We start from the raw sequence: 19945 nt of genomic DNA on the forward strand, positions 1-19945 counted from the left end.
ATGTGTCCTGAAGCTGCTAAAGTTGTCTCACAATACCTCGTAACTAACAAAATTTAGTCAACGGCAGAGTTCCAATACCGCGTAAGTGGCATGGCCAAATGTCTATGGCCATGATCATCCATTTTCACTTAGTTACAAATTAGTTATGCAATTTCATAGCCATACACCAATTTTCAAGACTATTGCGTTATTTTTATGGTTTTTTCCTTCTCCTGTAAAATTTACATTTTGTCAGTTACGCGGTATTGGTTCTTAAGCGACGAAAAGCTGTTATGGTGTGACTGCGTACTCAGCCTTGGAGTTTTCCGGGTCATTTAATGGAAACTGGGAGACGGTTGATGGAGTTTGAAAGCCATCGGAATCTTACCTTCATTTATGCTCTGGATATAATCCCCGGCCCCTTTTAATAAAAGAAGGCAATTTAATTTTCCGTTGTTTTGATGCTGTTCATCATAATGGAAATGTTTCTGAGAACAGAAGGCAACCCTTTTACGGAGGAGGATTAGAAATAACAGAGTAGTGTGCCTGAGAACAGAATGGCAACCCTTCGACGGTGGAGTGAGGCAAGGTCGTCACGCGTTGCCTGGATTTACAATACAGCTCATTGTCCAGGAATCACTAATCCTACCTTTGTCCTTTGACTAAATGAGTAAGAAACTGAATATTGTTTTCAACACATTCGTTCAATTTTATACAAGAAGGTGTGACTTTAAATAAGAATTTGTCAGGATGCAACGCTTGTAAATTCAATTTTTAAGGTTCACTATAACCGAAGCGAGGGTTCACTATAAACGGAAATATTAATGTACTTTTTAATGTATGTGTTTCGAGACCAGCGATTTAGGTTCACTATAGCCGAATGTTCACTATAACAGAGTTCACTATATCCAGAGTTGACTGAATTTGCTGTAGAAATGAATATGATATATTCCTGCATTGCACAAAAATTATTAAAATATATACTGCAAATGTTTAATTTATATAATTGGAAACGTGCATGGATTTTATTTTTCGTTAAAAGTGGGTTCTATTAGTGGAAGATAAGATGACCTGCCTGTCGGCGTCACATTCAGGAATGTCACCTAGACCAGCCGCCGGACTGGAAAAATAATTTAATATTGCAGTGGGGCAATGTAAGCTTAAGTACTTTTACCCATAAAACTTACAGTAGTTCCGAACTCATTCTTCCATTCGGAAATTGGAGTGACTATTGTTTGTTATTAATATTGCTTTGAAGAAAATTTACAGACTAATGTCGCCCTGGGTGACACAGTCGGTATAGTGCTGGCCTTCTGTGCCGTGATTGCGGGTTCGATCCCGGCCCAGGTCGATGGCATTTAAGTGTGCTTAAATGAGACAGATTTATGTCAGCAGATTTACTGGAATGTAAAAGAACTCCTGCGGGACAAAATTCCGGCACATCCGGCGACGCTGATATAACCTCTGCAGTTGCGAGCGTCTTTAAATAAAACATAGTTTTGCTTTAAAATTTACAGACTAATGCTTAAACAAATGAGCAAGTGAGTGTGTAAATAAATTGTAGATACATGTAAAGGTGAAAGCAAGAAATTAAATGTATTATTATAGAAACTGAATAGGTGAAAGTTGAGCTTCGTTTAAAAATTGGTACCCAGAGTAGGTTTTACAGCGCTTGAGGCTGTTATTAAGGTAGGAAGGTTCTGGACATGTGATCACGTACTCATCAGAGGGCACTCATATCGCGGGCGCATTCCGGGCCCGGAATTCCATCAGGCTGTTCAATTACAACGGCGACGAATTCTTCGGAACGAAACGACCGGCCGTCCCGTGAGAAATATGCCAAAGAGGGCGCCTTATAAACTTGGCTGCGGGTTTGGGTAATCCCTACTTCCTTACAATACACTCGATTGAGAAATAGTGAAATAAATCGTTCCAGTACTTTCAGTTTAACATTTTATTGTATACTATGTGGTTGTCATAGTGACAGACTAGTTATATGGTTTGTTATTTAATTTCCATCATGTCATTTTGTGGGAAATTCCCTGTACCAAGTAAAATCTGTTTGAATAATAAAATAATAGAAAGAGTAAATACTTTCACTTACCTTGGCTATACACTATCACCTTATGATGAAGTAGATATTGCTGAAAAATATGTAAATATAATAAAACAATGGGGATCATTAATAAAATCATGAAACCTTCATTAGTACAAAGACACACTAGAATAGGCTTGTATAGAACCTTAGCACAGCCAGTATTAAGCTATGGTAGTGAAGTGTGGACTGTGAACAATAAAGATGTCAGTAGAATAACAGCAAGTGAGATGAGGTTCATGAGAGCAACAGCTGGGTATACTCTCTGGGATCATAAAAAAATGATTACATAATGCAAGAACTTCAAATAGAACCCATTATGCAGTTCATCAGCAAATATCAACTTCAGTGAAAGGGTCATCTCGAACGAATGGATCGATGCAGAATTCCAAAAGCACTGTTTCATTACCATCCGCATGGCAAAAGATCTCTAGGCCGTAATGATAATGTAAATCGAAATAACTTATTTTAATATATTAGTTAATGATGAAATTTCACAACAAATGAATCAAAATATTTGTAACTCCTACAAAGAATATTTAATTTCGGTTAAAATTGAGTGCAAACTGCCATCATGGAAAGAGATATTTACTAATGAGACAAGGATGTCCACTTTTACTCCTTCTTTTCAATATAATTATTAATACAATTTATTTATCATAGAATTCAGAAATATATGACATAGTTAAATATCCAAAAACCGAAGTTTATCTTTAAATGTTTTAATTTTTCCAGGTTATTTTGCATTATTAGCTACCCGAGGAAATAATTTGCAAAGAACATTATATAATTTGAAATTAATAGCTGTGAAATATTCTATGGAAATACCAACTGAAGAAAAAAAAATACTGTCTGTGGTAAAAACCCAGTACGAATCAAAATTTGTGTAGATAATATCATTTTAGATAGAGTAAATCAATTTATCTTGGCTTCAAGTTATCAGTTTTAAGGGCAACTCCACTGAAAATCATGAAAATTTTTCCAAAAATATTTTATTGGCCATTTAACTTCTTTAGAATTTATATTTTCAAACTTCAAATGGATTAAGTTGAATTCTGATTATCAATATGTTTATTTTTTTATTTAAGGCTTTAAGGAACGTTGCATTTAAAGTGCTGTCAAAATTATTTTTTCAAAGAATTCTTTTTACAAATTTCTCATTGGAAATCTAGTAACTTTGTGTTCTAAAGTTGTCTCCCAGAAGTCACTAGAAGAATGTAGCGGAGGATAATTTTAACTTACACTAATATTCATTTTACTATCAAATCCATTTTTCCGTAAGTTTATTTTTGTTGATTCAACACCAACTTTTTTGTGCCAAATATTAATCAATCTGGATGAAACTTTTACTGCAAGTACTTGTGAGGTAGTTGCATGTTTCTATGCATTTATTTTGTGAGAAATGCTGCTAGTTTACTTTATTTTTTTCATGAATTACGGGAAAAATAATCTTTTTTAAATTTAAAACCTTTTTTTCAAAGTGAATAAATCAGATATTTCATAAAATGAATGTATAGAAATGTTTCTCTATGTCTTGTGAATAAAAAAACGAAGCCTAGCAATTAGTATATTCTACTGAAAACTTGAGTTTGAAAATATTTACAAAAAGAATAGAAAAAATAAAAACTAAAAACATTTGGGAGTTCAAAATTTGGATTTTGTTAGTCCTTTACATAGTAAACATGCTCTCAAAATTTGGTTGAAAATAATTATTAGAAAAAAAGTTGTCATTTTTAATGGAGTGTCCCCTTTATAGAATTACATGTTTTAGGCATGACTGCAAAATTTAATAAATCTGTGGGTATAATAAACAGCGTAATGAAATCTTTGTTGGTCCAAAGAAATACTTGCACCCGCTTATGTATAAGGCAGTGGCACGACCTATCCTCTGCTATGGGAGCGAAGCATAGGCACTAGCAAAAAGTGATGAAAGCAAAATTGCAACTATTGAGATGAGATTCATACGTCGAACAACTGATTTTACTAAGTGGGACCACATAAGAAATCATGAAATCTTAGAAGAGATGAAAATGGTGGCCATAATAGATTACATACATCAATTTAAACAAAACTGGAATCAAAATGTGAATCTCATGTCCAGATCCAGAATCCCTAGGACAATTTTAAATTACCACCCAAAAAGTAAAAGATCATTTTGTCGCCCTAGGAAGAGTTGGAAGGATTTTTTTTTTTTTTTGTAGATTGTAACGTTTCTTTCAGGACTACAACATGAATGGATGATGATTATGATGAATTAAAAGTTATGCAAGCTTCTTTCTACTAACTTCATAATCTTATATCAGTTTTGTTCTATTTAAATAATGTCTTTCAATTGTCCACTTCCAAAACTTTGAAAAGTTGGACAGTGATTTATATGAATCATGTTTCTGGCATTTCTTCGGTTACTGTTTTAATCAATATGCCCGGAGTATATCTCACGACATGTCCAATCCATCTAATTTGGGCTACTATATCTGGCTCTTTAAATAAATTTATGCATTTATTTTTTTTAATTCTCCATGCTTCAGTGACAGGATATTTCACCGCTCCAAACTTTTTTTAAACATTTTTCTTTACAATATTCTTAGATTTTTGTACATCTATTTCGATTTATATTCTCATTTCTCATGACATAAGGCAAACATAATTATGTAATATTATGTAATTCTATTAGGAAGTAGCGCTTTTGCTTTGTGCACAATTGCAGCGACTGCAAGAATTCTAGAAGAGAGTGGAGTCTGGAAATGAAGAAACATATTTTGAACTTGTTTCGATTTTATTCGAAGTGGGTTATAGATGGTGCGGAGTGTCGTAACAATGGGGCGACTTGCTGCCGGGGCTGAAGATCGATTGCAGTGTATTGTTGGGCAGTCAGGTCTCTGCCCGCTCATTGTACTGACCCTTGTATTGGGGTGGGGAAGGGCTTCCAAAGGAGCGAGGTTTGGAATTGTTAGAAAGAAGGAAAAAAATACATTTCGAGAAGTACAACTTCTATTGAGAAGGGAGGCGAGTCGCGCAGAGTGGAAGTGGCATGTTCACCAGGTCCGTGGATCGAATACCACAAATGGCAGTTCTAGGGTGTCACAAAGTGTCTTCAATTTTACCATGGAATTTCAGAAAAAAGTGAATCAAGTTTCACTGTATTTGATGATGATGATGATGATGATGATGATAATAATAATAATAATAATAATAATAATAATAATAATAATAATAATAATGTGCCGCTGTGGAGTAATGTTAGCACGTCTGACTGTGAAACTAGCGGCCCCGGGTTTGAATTCTGGTTGGGACAAGTTACCTGATTGAAGGTTTTCCGATTTTTTCCCGCAACCCATTAAGAGCAAATGCTGGGTGACTTTCGGCGCTGGACCCTGAACTTATCTCGCTGGCATTATCATCTTCATCTCATTCGGACGTTAGATAACCATAGAAGTTGATAAAGCGTAGTAAAGCCAATTCAAATAATAATGTGGAGATGTCCACGTACATTGCGGCACGGTAGACAAGGAGATAGACCTTCTATGCTTTCTTGGCTTTGAAACTGTTAGGAGGAGAGTAGTCAGGACCCTGAAGGGAAACAATTTTACCATTGGAATTGGTGGCAGTCTTGGCCGTGAGGATGGTACATTCAACGGAAGTTAACAATAGAAGTAAACCAAAGGAAACCAATACCATAATCAATAATGCATAGTAATTTTTGTGCAGTGGCAGGGCTCTTAACTTGCCATCATTATTATTATTATTATTATTATTATTATTATTATTATTATTATTATTATTATTATTATATTTACAAATTGCAGTAGACTTAAGTAGAAAGTAAATATTACAAATGAATATGTAATATTATTACAGTAAATTAAGTGACAGATGAAGAAACTATAAACAGTGAATTACAAGGTTAAACATGTGCATAATGACAGAAACAAATATATGAAGCGAGCGTTATTAATAAACAGTGGGAGATAATAGTACATTATGCAACGAGCCTATAATGATAGTAATTAAGAAGCGAGTATGGATGTTTATGAAACGAGCGCAAGCGAGTTTCATAATTTTCATACGACCTTCTTAATTACCATTATAGGCGAGTTTCATACGACTTTTTATGCTCGACCATATTTCTAACTTGAAATTACAGTATTCAGATGTATACATTTTATTTGTATCTGACAAGATCGGAAGTGACCTTGTTCTAGATCGTGAATTGTGAGATGTGCGCAGACGCGAAAGTATTGATTTTTTCCGAGGAACAATAATGTCATTGACCTTGTGTAATCCGTTAAACTTGGTATAACTTTGATTATTGAATTCGACATAGAAAAACGAGATGACAAATTGAATTTATTTGAATATTGTTTACAATTAACGCTAATTATTATAGTAACAGAACATAACCTTCTGCGACAGTATTGGATTTCCAGCCTCCGTGACTTTACGCTAATTCTCTTTCGATTGCATATCCGAGAATAATCGATACTTGCGGTTTTATAACGGTACAAAGGTGACTCGTTATTGGCTGAACACCTGTAAGCTGAGTTGTCATTGGCTGAAAACACCTGAACTTTAATGAGTAGGTGTACTTTAATGACATGCATTAAAGGATTGCTACCAGGTGTATAATTACTACATTTCGGCATGGTCGAGCATAAAGTTAAATATGCACTTCATACAATAACTTAGATATAAGCTCGGGGAGCGATTAACAATGACGAACCAGAATGATGTTACCATGACAGAAAATAAACAGAGATCCATCAAAAACGGAATGGTGGAGTAATGATATTATGATACCAAAAATATCAAGAAAGATATCCACAAAATACTGAGATTTTGATTGTTGAAATAATACTGTCATGACAGAGAACTCCACCAAGTACTGCGAACTGATTGTTGAAATAATATTGCCATGGCAGCAAAACACTGAGATCTGATTGTTAGAACTGATTGTTGAAGTAATATTGCCATGACACGAAAAATAAACAGAGAAATGCACCAAATATCGAGAACTAATTATTGTTCAAATAATATTACCGTAACAGCAAAAAATAGACAGAGAAATCCACAAATATTGAGAACTGATTTTTGAAACAATAGTGCCATGACAGCGAAAAACAGACAAAGAAATACATCAAATACTGAGGGCCAATTGTTGAAATAATATTGCCATGACAGCGAAAAATAGACAGAGAAATCCACCAAATACTGAGGACTGATTGTTGAAATAATATTGCCATGACAGCGAAAAGTAGAACGAGAAATCCACAAAGTACTGAAAATTGATTGTTGAAATAATATTGCCATGGCAGCAAAACACTGACATCTGATTGTTAGAACTGATTGTTGAAGTAATATTGCCATGACACGAAAAATAAACAGAGAAATGCACCAAATATCGAGAACTAATTATTGTTCAAATAATATTACCGTGACAGCAAAAAATAGACAGAGAAATCCACAAATACTGGCAACTGATTGTTGAAATAATATTGCCACAACAGCGAAAACAGACAAAGAAATACATCAAATACTGAGGACCAATTGTTGAAATAATATTGTCATGACAGCGAAAAATAGAACGAGAAATCCACCAAGTACTGAAAATTGATTGTTGAAATAATATTACCATGACAGCGAAGAATAGACAGAGAAAAACACCAAATACGGAGGACTCATTGTTGAAATAATATTGCCATGACAGCGAAAAATAGAACGAGAAATACACCAAGTACTGAAAACTGATTGTTGAAATAATATTACCATGACAGCGAAGAATAGACAGAGAAAAACACCAAATACGGAGGACTCATTGTTGAAATAATATTGCCATGACAGCGGAAAATAGAACGAGAAATACACCAAGTACTGAAAACTGATTGTTGAAATAATATTACCATGACAGCGAAGAATAGACAGAGAAAAACACCAAATACGGAGGACTCATTGTTGAAATAATATTGTCATGACAGCCAAAAACAGAACGAGAAATCCACCAAGTACTGAAAACTGATTGTTGAAATAATATTACCATGACAGCGAAGAATAGACAGAGAAAATACCAAATACGGAGGACTCATTGTTGAAATAATATTGCCATGACAGAGAAAAATAGAACGAGAAATACACCAAGTACTGAAAACTGATTGTTGAAATAATATTATCATGACCGCGAAGAATAGACAGAGAAAAAACACCAAATACGGAGGACTCATTGTTGAAATAATATTGCCATGACAGCGAAAAATAGAACGAGAAATACACCAAGTACTGAAAACTGATTGTTGAAATAATATTACCATGACAACGAAGAATAGACAGAGAAAAACACCAAATACGGAGGACTCATTGTTGAAATAATATTGTAATGACAGCCAAAAATAGAACGAGAAACCCACCAAGTACTGAAAATTGATTGTTGAAATAATATTGCCATGACAGCGAAAAGTAGACAGAGAAAAACACACCAAATACGGAGGACTCATTGTTGAAATAATATTGTCATGACAGCCAAAAACAGAACGAGAAATCCACCAAGTACTGAAAACTGATTGTTGAAATATTACCATGACAGCGAAGAATAGACAGAGAAAAACACCAAATACGGAGGACTCATTGTTGAAATAATATTGTCATGACAGCCAAAAACAGAACGAGAAATCCACCAAGTACTGAAAACTGATTGTTGAAATAATATTACCATGACAGCGAAGAATAGACAGAGAAAAACACCAAATACGGAGGACTCATTGTTGAAATAATATTGTAATGACAGCCAAAAATAGAACGAGAAATCCACCAAGTACTGAAAATTGATTGTTGAAATAATATTGCCATGACAGCGAAAAATAGACAGAGAAAAACACACCAAATACGGAGGACTCATTGTTGAAATAATATTGCTATGACAGAGAAAAATAGAACGAGAAATACACCAAGTACTGAAAACTGATTGTTGAAATAATATTATCATGACCGCGAAGAATAGACAGAGAAAAAAACACCAAATACGGAGGACTCATTGTTGAAATAATATTGCCATGACAGCGAAAAATAGAACGAGAAATACACCAAGTACTGAAAACTGATTGTTGAAATAATATTACCATGACAGCGAAGAATAGACAGAGAAAAACACCAAATACGGAGGACTCATTGTTGAAATAATATTGTAATGACAGCCAAAAATAGAACGAGAAATCCACCAAGTACTGAAAATTGATTGTTGAAATAATATTGCCATGACAGCGAAAAATGGACAGGGAAAAACACACCAAATACGGAGGACCCATTGTTGAAATAATATTGCCATGACAGCGAAAAATAGACAGAGAAAAACACCAAATACGGAGGACTCATTGTTGAAATAATATTGCCATGACATGAAAATAGAGAAATCGACTAAATATTGAGAAGTGATTGATGAAGCAAAAATTCTATTTATAAAACGTGCCTTAGTGTTACTTAAAAACTGAAGAATGAAAATGTCTTCCGTTGTTATTATCGCAGTCTTCATTTTCAGGGAATTATAAATCTTTTTTGGGAGAAACCGAAATTTTTAATATAAAAATGAAGCAAATCTCTGAAGAAGTTACAAAAATAATTCAGCAATTGATATCCATTTTCAATTTGTGAAGAATTAGGGTATCGATATACAAAGAAGTCTTTTGAGTGGGAGTCTGAATTGACCTGTTGTCACTCTTTTATCTTCACAATCGCTATCAGATGACATTTGCTACTAGGAGTTGAACATTGATTAATGGCGGGCCTGTGGATAATGTTACCTTTTTTCATCTTTATTCATGAACAAATAGTTCGTCCAAATGCTGCAAATCCATTACATGGGAGTAACAACTTCTTTTTATTATTTGATTGAAGGCCACTTAGAACTTTCTCCTTCTAAACATTCCCGTTTCCAGAGATGCATACTGAAGAATGTTAATTTATCCTTAATTATTTAGTGAATTGGAGTGTTTTTAAATTGACTTCTTTTAAAAGTGTAATACTTCCCAGAGTTGTTGATTGGGTTTTAGCATATTTATTTGTGGAAGAGGAAAAGTTCACATCTGTTCAGAATGTCTTTCACGTAATGCTTAGAAGGGAAACATCGAAAAAAATTCAAGATGTAGTAACCGGACGACATTTGACCAATCACTCTTTTCTAAACCTGAAGACGTCAGATAGAATACGAAATTCTGCCAAGACTCTTTGAAGTCTCAGGAGTTGGGAAGTGCAGCTAAGAGCTTTCCAATTTTTTTTATTTTAAACGAATTTGCATTGCAAGTGTACGAGTCGTGACTTGTGTCACCGGAATCTTTTAATCTGATTACCAACTTGTAACGCCTTCATGTTATGCAGTGGGGCGTTCTACCTGCCAAGTGATTCAGAGATATCGCGAATTAGGGCCTGAGATTGCGCACCTGTCCTGAGCTTGAGTTGGCAGGTGTCGCCGAGCAAACACGTCAGGATGTACACGTTTTATACTTAATATGTTGACTCTGCAGGTAAAAGGACAGAAGAGTCTAGGTTAAAGTCTGAGCCTGGCAATGTGTATCATGTTTTCGTAATTAATTATGGCATTTTAAAATAGGGAATGGGGTAAGATTTGTACAATGTTCACATTTAATTACAAAATATTCATGAGAATTATGAAATTACTAAATACAACAATTCAAGGGTTCAGAACCATACTGGGCCAAGGCCATTTACTAAAACCGTAGAAAACAAGGGTTAAAATGAAGTTATTACTATAATTCAATGGAAACATATAGCAAGTAATATAAAGCAGCCGTGGCGAAAATGTGATCGTGCGCCGAGCCACTGTGTAACCTGCAACGTGCATAGCACCTATGGAGGGAGGCGGACACCCGAAGGGGAAGTGAAGCAACTGTCTGACTTATTAACGGATTTTCATTTTCCTTACGTCAAACACTTAAATACAATTTTATACAGTACAAGCCTACAAACTAATGTTTAGTACATGTAACGAAGAAAGAAATGAACAGTGAAACATAGGACACATTACCACAACCTAAAATTAACTGCCTTCAGGATGTCCCTGCGACAGAGTTTCAAAATCAGGAATGATGTCACTTACTGCCAGTCGTAGTTGATCACGAATGTATTTGTCTGTCAGTCGTGATCTAAATTTGGTTTTTACTATTTTCATTGTTGAAAATAATTTTTCACAAACGTAAGTTGTAGCGAACACGGCTTCAAAACAGAAAGCGAAAGAACGAAGCTTCGGATATTTATTTTTTGGCAAAGATTTGAAAAGTTCAACATTTGTCAAGTCCTTACATTTAGCTTTCATTTAACATCACATTGTAAATCTGCTGAAAAAGGATCGACGTACAGAGATGATGATGATAATAATAATAATAATAATAATAATAATAATAATAATAATAATAATAATAATAATAATAATATAATAATAATAACAATAACAACATTTAACCTTTTAATGTTTCATCACATCTTCAGTAACATGTAGTATAATGCCGTTTTATGTTATACAACCGTTTTCCTCGTAATACTTGTGAACAAATCATACATTTAATATTCTCATCATATTGGCAGAAAAAAAATGCGTCCTCCCATCCTACTTGGAACTTTCGTTTTTGTAGATGTACATGTATTCGAGAGAGACATTGCGACGATATGCCACTCGCAGATCAGAGACAAATACAAATGGAACGGAGTTTGACTCCAGTGAGTGAGAGGGTGGGGGTTGTGGGAAGTAGAAAGCAAGAGAAATGCACAGCTATCATTGCGAGCCACAATGTTCTCGTGAGTCACATTTTCGCCACTGCTGATGTAAAGTATACACATTAAAACAAAATGATATGTCAATCTTCATTAAACTATGGTATTCACTTAACTTTAATCCTTGCTTTCTCCGTTTTTAATAAATGGCGCTTGGCCCACAATGGCTCTGAACCCTTCAATTGAATCCTATAAATTCAAAATCCCCTATATCCACTTTTATAAATTAAGGGATTTTGACAGTAACTGATGTCAAATAAAGGAAATTTTCAACCTTACAGTGACTTCTAGCAAACCTTTTGCTTCAAATTTAATGGGGTTTTTTGAATTCAAAGCACAGTGGAAGCTATTAAGTTCGACAGAAAACAAGTTCGACATTCTATAGTTCGACTGATTATATAGTAGAATTAGACACGCCGCTCTACGGGGACTAAGAAATGGGTTTGCCATTTGAATGGGAATTGGTTCTGTCTTGTAGTGATACTTTTGTTAAAGGAAAACAGAATATTTTATTGATTAGGACATCCATATTTAATCACTGATTTTAAATTAATGAACTCTCCTTTTTCTATTTGAGAATTGTGCCGTTTGTGAGACGGAACTGTCGAAACCCACTGTGGTACTAGAAGCGCATACACAAGTCTCGGGGCGGACAGGAAATGCGAGTACAGTATTGTATTTGTTGAGGGATAACCAATAAGAATTTGTATTAATTTCACCTGCCACACCCACTACCCTTACTGGACTGAAATTTAAATTCTGTTCAGTCGAACTTAGGAGAGTCCACTGTATATAAATAATTAGAATTCATTCTTAGCAAGCAATTTGTGGATATAAGTCAATTCTGAACAAAATGGTCCTTAGGGGGTTTTGAATCTTGGGAATTAAATTGAGGCGCTGAGATAAAAAACGAGACTTGTCATCAATTTTTGGGGTATCACAGTTAAGAATTCTACCATATTACATGAGTGATCCTTCATCGTTTAATGTGGAAACGGAAGTTGTCACTTGCGTGAAACATTATAGAATTTTATTCTAGCGTGTAAGTTGAAAAATGGGACTAGTCCAATGACCATTCCCCTTTTACTAACAAAGTGTTTCGTACGCTTCGACATTCAGTGTTAAATAAAATGATCCAGCATTCCAAGATTCTGGGAGTGAGTTGTGAGACGGCGAAGGTGACCCAATTGAATAATTTGTTACTGAGAGGTTAACATGTTTATAGTAGTTGTTTAGGTATTTTTTTTATTTTATTTTTTTATTTTGGTAGGTTATTTTACGACGCTTTATCAACAGCTTAGGTTATTTAGCGTCTGAATGAGATGAAGGTGATAATGCCGGTGAAATGAGTCCGGGGTCCAACACCGAAAGTTACCCAGCATTTGCTCATATTGGGTTGAGGGAAAACCCCGGAAAAAAACCTCAACCAGGTAACTTGCCCCGACCGGGAATCGAACCCGGGCCACCTGGTTTCGCGGCTAGACGTGCTAACCGTTACTCCACAGGTGTGGACGTTATTTATGTAACGATCATTATAATGATGGCTATTGAGACACGATCTGATGCTTTTCCAATTCACTGCGGGCTAAAGCAGGGAGATGCACTATCACCTTTACTTTTTAACTTCGCTTTAGAATATGCCATTAGGAAAGTTCAGGACAACAGGCAGGGTTTGGAATTGAACGAGTTACATCAGCTTCTTGTCTATGCGGATGACGTGAATATGTTAGGAGAAAACCCTCAAACGATTAGGGAAAACACGGAAATTTTACTTGAAGCAAGTAAAGCGATCGGTTTGGAAGTAAATCCCGAAAAGACAAAGTATATGATTATGTCTCATGACCAGAATATTGTACGAAATGGAAATATAAAAATTGGAGACTTATCCTTCGAAGGGGTGGAAAAATTCAAATATCTTGGAGCAACAGTAACAAATATAAATGACACTCGGGAGGAAATTAAACGCAGAATAAATATGGGAAATGCGTGTTATTATTCGGTTGAGAAGCTCTTATCATCCAGTCTGCTGTCCAAAAATCTGAAAGTTAGAATTTATAAAACAGTTATATTACCGGTTCGTCTGTATGGTTGTGAAACTTGGACTCTCACTTTGAGAGAGGAACATAGGTTAAGGGTGTTTGAGAATAAGGTGCTTAGGAAAATATTTGGGGCTAAGCGGGATGAAGTTACAGGAGAATGGAGAAAGTTACACAACACAGAACTGCACGCATTGTATTCTTCACCTGACATAATTAGGAACATTAAATCCAGACGTTTGAGATGGGCAGGGCATGTAGCACGTATGGGCGAATCCAGAAATGCATATAGAGTGTTAGTTGGGAGACCGGAGGGAAAAGACTTTTAGGGAGGCCGAGACGTAGATGGGAGAATAATATTAAAATTGATTTGAGGGCGGTGGATTATGATGATAGAGACTGGATTAAACTTGCACAGGATAGGGACCGATGGCGGGCTTATGTGAGGGCGGCAATGAACCTTCACGTTCCTTAAAAGCCATTTGTAAGTAAGTAAGTAAATTGAGACACGAGTATCTTAATAGCCGTATATGAGAGTTGCATACAACTGTTTTTCTACGACCTGTAGTAAGGTTAGAAAAAATGAATTAATTCATTAAAAATTAAAATTAATGTTTACACACATACTTCTTTATATTGATCATATAGAAGTATGATTATGATTTTAGATAGTGGGGAAACAAAACAGTGACGTTCGAGACAGTGGGAAACAAAAGATGCAAGTGATTCTTATTTACAGTTCCTATGGGTACGAAAATAAATAAATGAAATCACAGTTCCTTTTTGTAAGTTTTAACGTTAACTGAAATATAAAAATTATTGAATAATGTTTTATTCAAGCAATTTTGTTGAAATAGAAATAACGGATGAAGCTGTAAAAGTGAGCAATACTTTATTACTCGCAAAATCAAAGAACTAATATGAAAAGGCATATTGGAGAAGAATGAAAAATGTTTCATCATTTTCAGAGAACGTTCTGCTAGTTTACTTTCGAGACTTGTCAGAAAAAAATGAAATCGCCAATACTGTGGACAAATTATTCGATGTTGCAATTTGATTAAAGCATTTAACATCTCGAAATCAATGGTATTTATTGAAATAAGAAGTCTGTATCGAAATGATAACCTATATGGAAAATATAGGAAAATATAATTTTGTGCTGTAACGTTTATATAACAATAACCATATTCAAATTCAAATTCAATTTTTTTTTTCAAATTAAAATTTATTCACAATTCACATTTGAAATGGTACATATGAATAGATACCCTAAATGAGCATATGCTCGTGCTCGGGTACAGTCCAGTAGAGTGTACATAAATTTTACAGATATCAATAATAATGTTGATGATAGTAATAATAGTAATAATAATAATAATAACAATAATAATAACAATAATAATAATAATAGAATAACCGTGACGGAGATAATACAAAGATAGTAATATAAATTAATTAATTATTAATAATAAAACAAAAATATTAACAATAATAAAATAAATACTAAGACTGATAAAATAAAATAATAAAACCACTTAGCGAGAGTTAACACAACTTAAATAAGAATATAACCAGAAAAAAAATAACGTACTCGAAAAACAACAAAAAAGTTCGTCGTATCGCAGACGACAGCAACAGTCTTATTGGCATTGTGTTATACATTATTGGTAGGAGGGGAGAGCCGAAGGTCTACATCCTGACGTTCTCTTCGAATCTTCTCATACAATAATGGGAAATTAATGCTGAAAAACCAAATGTCTACGAGTAAAACTGTTCACTATTACCAGGATAAATATAATAATATAATATCAAAAACTGATTACTTTTTTATATTTATTTACTACTTTTTTATGGAAGTCTTTTTCTTTAGATCAAAAAGGATACATGTCAGCAGTTTTAAAACCTATTTTTCAATAGGTTCAGTTTTATAAAAAGAATTAACTCCTTATGGGACAAGTAGATGTGGTCAAGTGCAAGGAAACAATACCAAAAACAAAGGGTTAAAGCAAGTACAATGCAGTTTGTGAGTTTTTTTGTGTTTTTCTCAAAATGATCTCTACATGACTATATTTCGTTTTATAATGTCTGACAGGAGAAGTATACATTGCCGGCAGAGGGGAGAATTACAATTGTTATTCAACCAATGACAGAGGTCTCATTCCACGCTTGTCTTGAAGTTGGGCTGGGGTAGAAAGCTTCAGACTGCCCAACTTCAAGTCAAGCGTGGAGTGAGATCTCTACCATTGGTTGAATAGCAATTATACTGCTTTCCTCCTCTGCCGGCAACGTTTACATCTCCTGTCAGACATTATGAAACGAAGTATAGTCATGTAGAGATCATTTTGAGAAAAACACAAAAAAACTCAGAAGAAGATACTAGATGATAGACGACATTAAGATATGTGGAAAATATGCAGAGACTAAGACGAAGGCAGAAAATAGAAAAGATTGGAGAATTCTAGGTTTGCAGTGAAAGACCTGTCCATGGGCAGAATACTTATGTATGTAGGGTAAAGGTTGGTAATACTGTGATAGAGTAATATTGTGATAGTTCTTTTTGAGAATTCATTACAATTTTACTGAGCGAGAGAAGGACCGGTTTTGTGCAGCAACTTGTTTACGAACATTCCCTTAATACGTTGACGCAAAAAAAAAAAAACCGATCTTCCTCTCGCTCAGTAAAATTGTAATAAATTCTCAAAAAGATCTATCACAATATTACTCATATCACGATATTACCAATCTTTACCCTTTGTATATTTATATTGATTCTAAGAGATTTAACATTCTGCTACTATGGTTTACATGTAAAATTTTCATATGTAAATTCATTTTTGTGATGTAAAGTTGACTATTATAATATAATATCAACTTTACTTCATATTATGATATATGACCACTGAAAGCCAAATGATTGTTGTTGTGTGAAAGATTTCCATGTTCTCTTATCTGATATTAGAATTTCTACCGGTTTGTCCAATATATGTAGCGTGACATTGTAGATTATAAATTTATAATTTTTAGTGAATATTTTATATTTTCATAACTTCCTAGGTGGGTCTCGAGTTTACTTAGCATTCAGCATAATTCAGTATTGAGTTTCTTCTGGTGATAAGAAATGATCCCTTAGTTTAGTATACATACTACATGCCACGAATTCAAATGGCGTGATAGATTTGTTTCCACGCCTCGTATTCACTTCCATGACATGTACACTGACGTTTATTAATAATACAACTAAATTTTTATACTTCTGTAAATTGTTATCGTTTCAGGGGGACTTTGTTAAATAATAGTACATTGTGAAACGAGCCTATAATGGTAGTAATTAAGACGCGAGTATGTTTATAAAACGAGCGCAAGCATTATAGGCAAGTTTCATTCGAATTTTTATGCTCGACCATATTTCTAACTTGAAATTATTCATAAGTATTCATATTATTCTTATCTGACTGGGGAGCGGAACTGACCTTGTGCAATATCTCGTAAATTGTGAGATGTGCGCAGACGCAAAAGTATTGACTTTTTCCTAGAAACAAATGTCATTGACCATGATATAATCTAGAGAGTAAAATAAATATTAATCTTGATATAACCTTGAAATTGATTTAGACATTGAAAAACGAGATGACAAATTGAATGTATTTGAATAATATTTACAATTAACGCTAATTATTATAGTAACAGAACATAACCTTCTGCGACAGTATTGGATTTCCAACCTCCGTGACGTTTCGCCAGTTGTCTTTCGATTGCATATCCGAGAATAATCGATACTTGCGCTTTCATAATGCTACAATGGTGTTTTCTGATTGGTTGAACACCTGAACTTTAATGAATAGGTGTACTTTAATGAGGTCCATTAAAGGGCTGCTACCAGGTGTATAATTACACATTTCGGCATGGTCGAGCATAAACAAAACAAATAACAATATTGAACATTATTTGTTACTGTTCAACATGTTTAGTCGGCATTCGCTGATGCTTATTTTCAACTCAAATTTCTAGTCAAATTACATTATATCCTTATTTCAATTTAAAAATATGTTATATTGTAGTAAATCTTATTTATTTCGCCCACGCGATGGTAATTTGTAAAACAATAAGTTGAAAGTGATATTTAATTTCTTATTGTTATTGTTTTGTTATTTGTAGTAGATGTCTTATTGTCTATTATCATAATTTTTATTAATTCAAGAACTTCCCGGTAAAGGTATGTAACAATCAAATTAATGAAATATGTGACTTAAGTGGAAAAAGTAACTTTGAAGCATTCATTTATAACAATAAATTATTGCATTCAATGTCTGAATAAACTTGTATCCTTGATTAGTCAAATGGTTGTACTACTCGTAGTAAAAATAAGCCTAACAAAATATTCCCCTGAAATTGTTTTCTTTTCTCCTGGTATCCTTATTCCGGGGAGGTCTTCAATTACAAATACATAACTGTTATGAAATAAAAGATAAGTAACAAAGAAAAATTATAATTCAAATGGAGTTGAAATGTAATATAATCACATTTCGGATTTCTCAGAATCAATTAAATTTGTTGTGCTGCCCGAGTACATCCTCTTTTGCAGGACTCATTTCACCGTTGCTACATTATCACTGTATCAAATTATCTAGTATAATTAGCCTGTGTTTGACTTGTCAAAAATGAAGTGCCGAGTTAATAGAATTTATTGAATCTGTGAATAATGTTACCTTGGTGACGATGTGAAATACTAAGATGGGGATGACGTCATATCAGCAGACGGTGTTGCAGGTGTAGAAGCTGCAGTTTCCATGTAAGAGGATCAACAGCTTAATGGATGCAAATCCAGCAGACGGGATTCCACACTCTGGCAATCTGCGAGAATAATTTCAATGTATAAAACATTACAAGGCTACATTCCTGCTGATATAAGAAGTCTTTTAAGTTACCTGATATTGGCAATCCTACGATACTTAAGTGCATAATTTTGAATAATAATTATAGTTGATGTAGAACAGAAATTGTTTGTTCTTTGGGAAGAAGAGCAATGCAATAATTAAAACGTATTGTGGGCATTTTCATACCTTTACGGAAATATGCATGCGTATTTCTAATAACATTCCACATTTTTTCTGTCATTCGGTGTCAGATGTATCCATCTCATCCAATACCAAAAGTAAAAAAAAAAAAATTAATGCGCTTAAGTTTCAGTCCAGATAAATCGTCACAATTAATTTCCGTGTCAGTTATTCTTATAAGCACAGATCAGCAAGGAAATAGTGAGTCTGAAATGTGATATAAATGTCGAGAATCGAAGTTGTTTCTTAGTTTTTAATTTTTTCGGTTTATTTCTTTTTTTTATTCTATATAAATATAATTCATTTTACCTCTTCATAAAGAAATGAGAGTCTAGTATAGAAGCGTATCATATTACTAGGAGAAGACTATGGAATTCGTTCAGAGAATATTTCAAGCAGAAATTACCTGAAGCAATTCTTGTACATGACGCTGACATTTGAGTCTTGAGGTAAGACACAATAAGATGAATGATAAACGAATCTCTTACTAATGGTTTACTATTTATTTATAGTAATTTAAACGAGACGCAAACATACAGATTTATCTGCAAACTAACTCGTCAAAAATATCTGGTGTGGGTGTTGTTGACACTTCAAGTATGAAATTCATCATGCCATTTCTTAATGTGTTCTAGAAACTTTGGAAAACTTAAGCACATTTATAACTTACATTGCCTCATAGAAATAAATGTGTAAATACAGGTAACTGTGGACAACGGTTGTTTTAAGAAAAAATACTCTGTTGTGGTTGAAGTGTGCCTATCCTTTAATCTTCTTGTTCTTTATTACATCCCATTTCTTCTCTTTTTGTTGCTTACGTTTCTTCCATGGGTTTACTTCTGCATCTAAAGATGACTCCATAACTAATACAGCAATTCACGTGCCAAAGTATTTTTCTCTGAGGTGGCTTTTGCCGCGTACGTAAGAAGCACAACTACGATTCAACTTCAGTTTAAAATTGTATGGATAAATATTTCAAGATGATATGAATGGGATATTTATAAATGCTACCA

Source organism: Periplaneta americana, chromosome 15, assembly GCF_040183065.1.
Source record: "Periplaneta americana isolate PAMFEO1 chromosome 15, P.americana_PAMFEO1_priV1, whole genome shotgun sequence".
In the NCBI taxonomy this organism is placed as follows: domain Eukaryota; kingdom Metazoa; phylum Arthropoda; class Insecta; order Blattodea; family Blattidae; genus Periplaneta; species Periplaneta americana.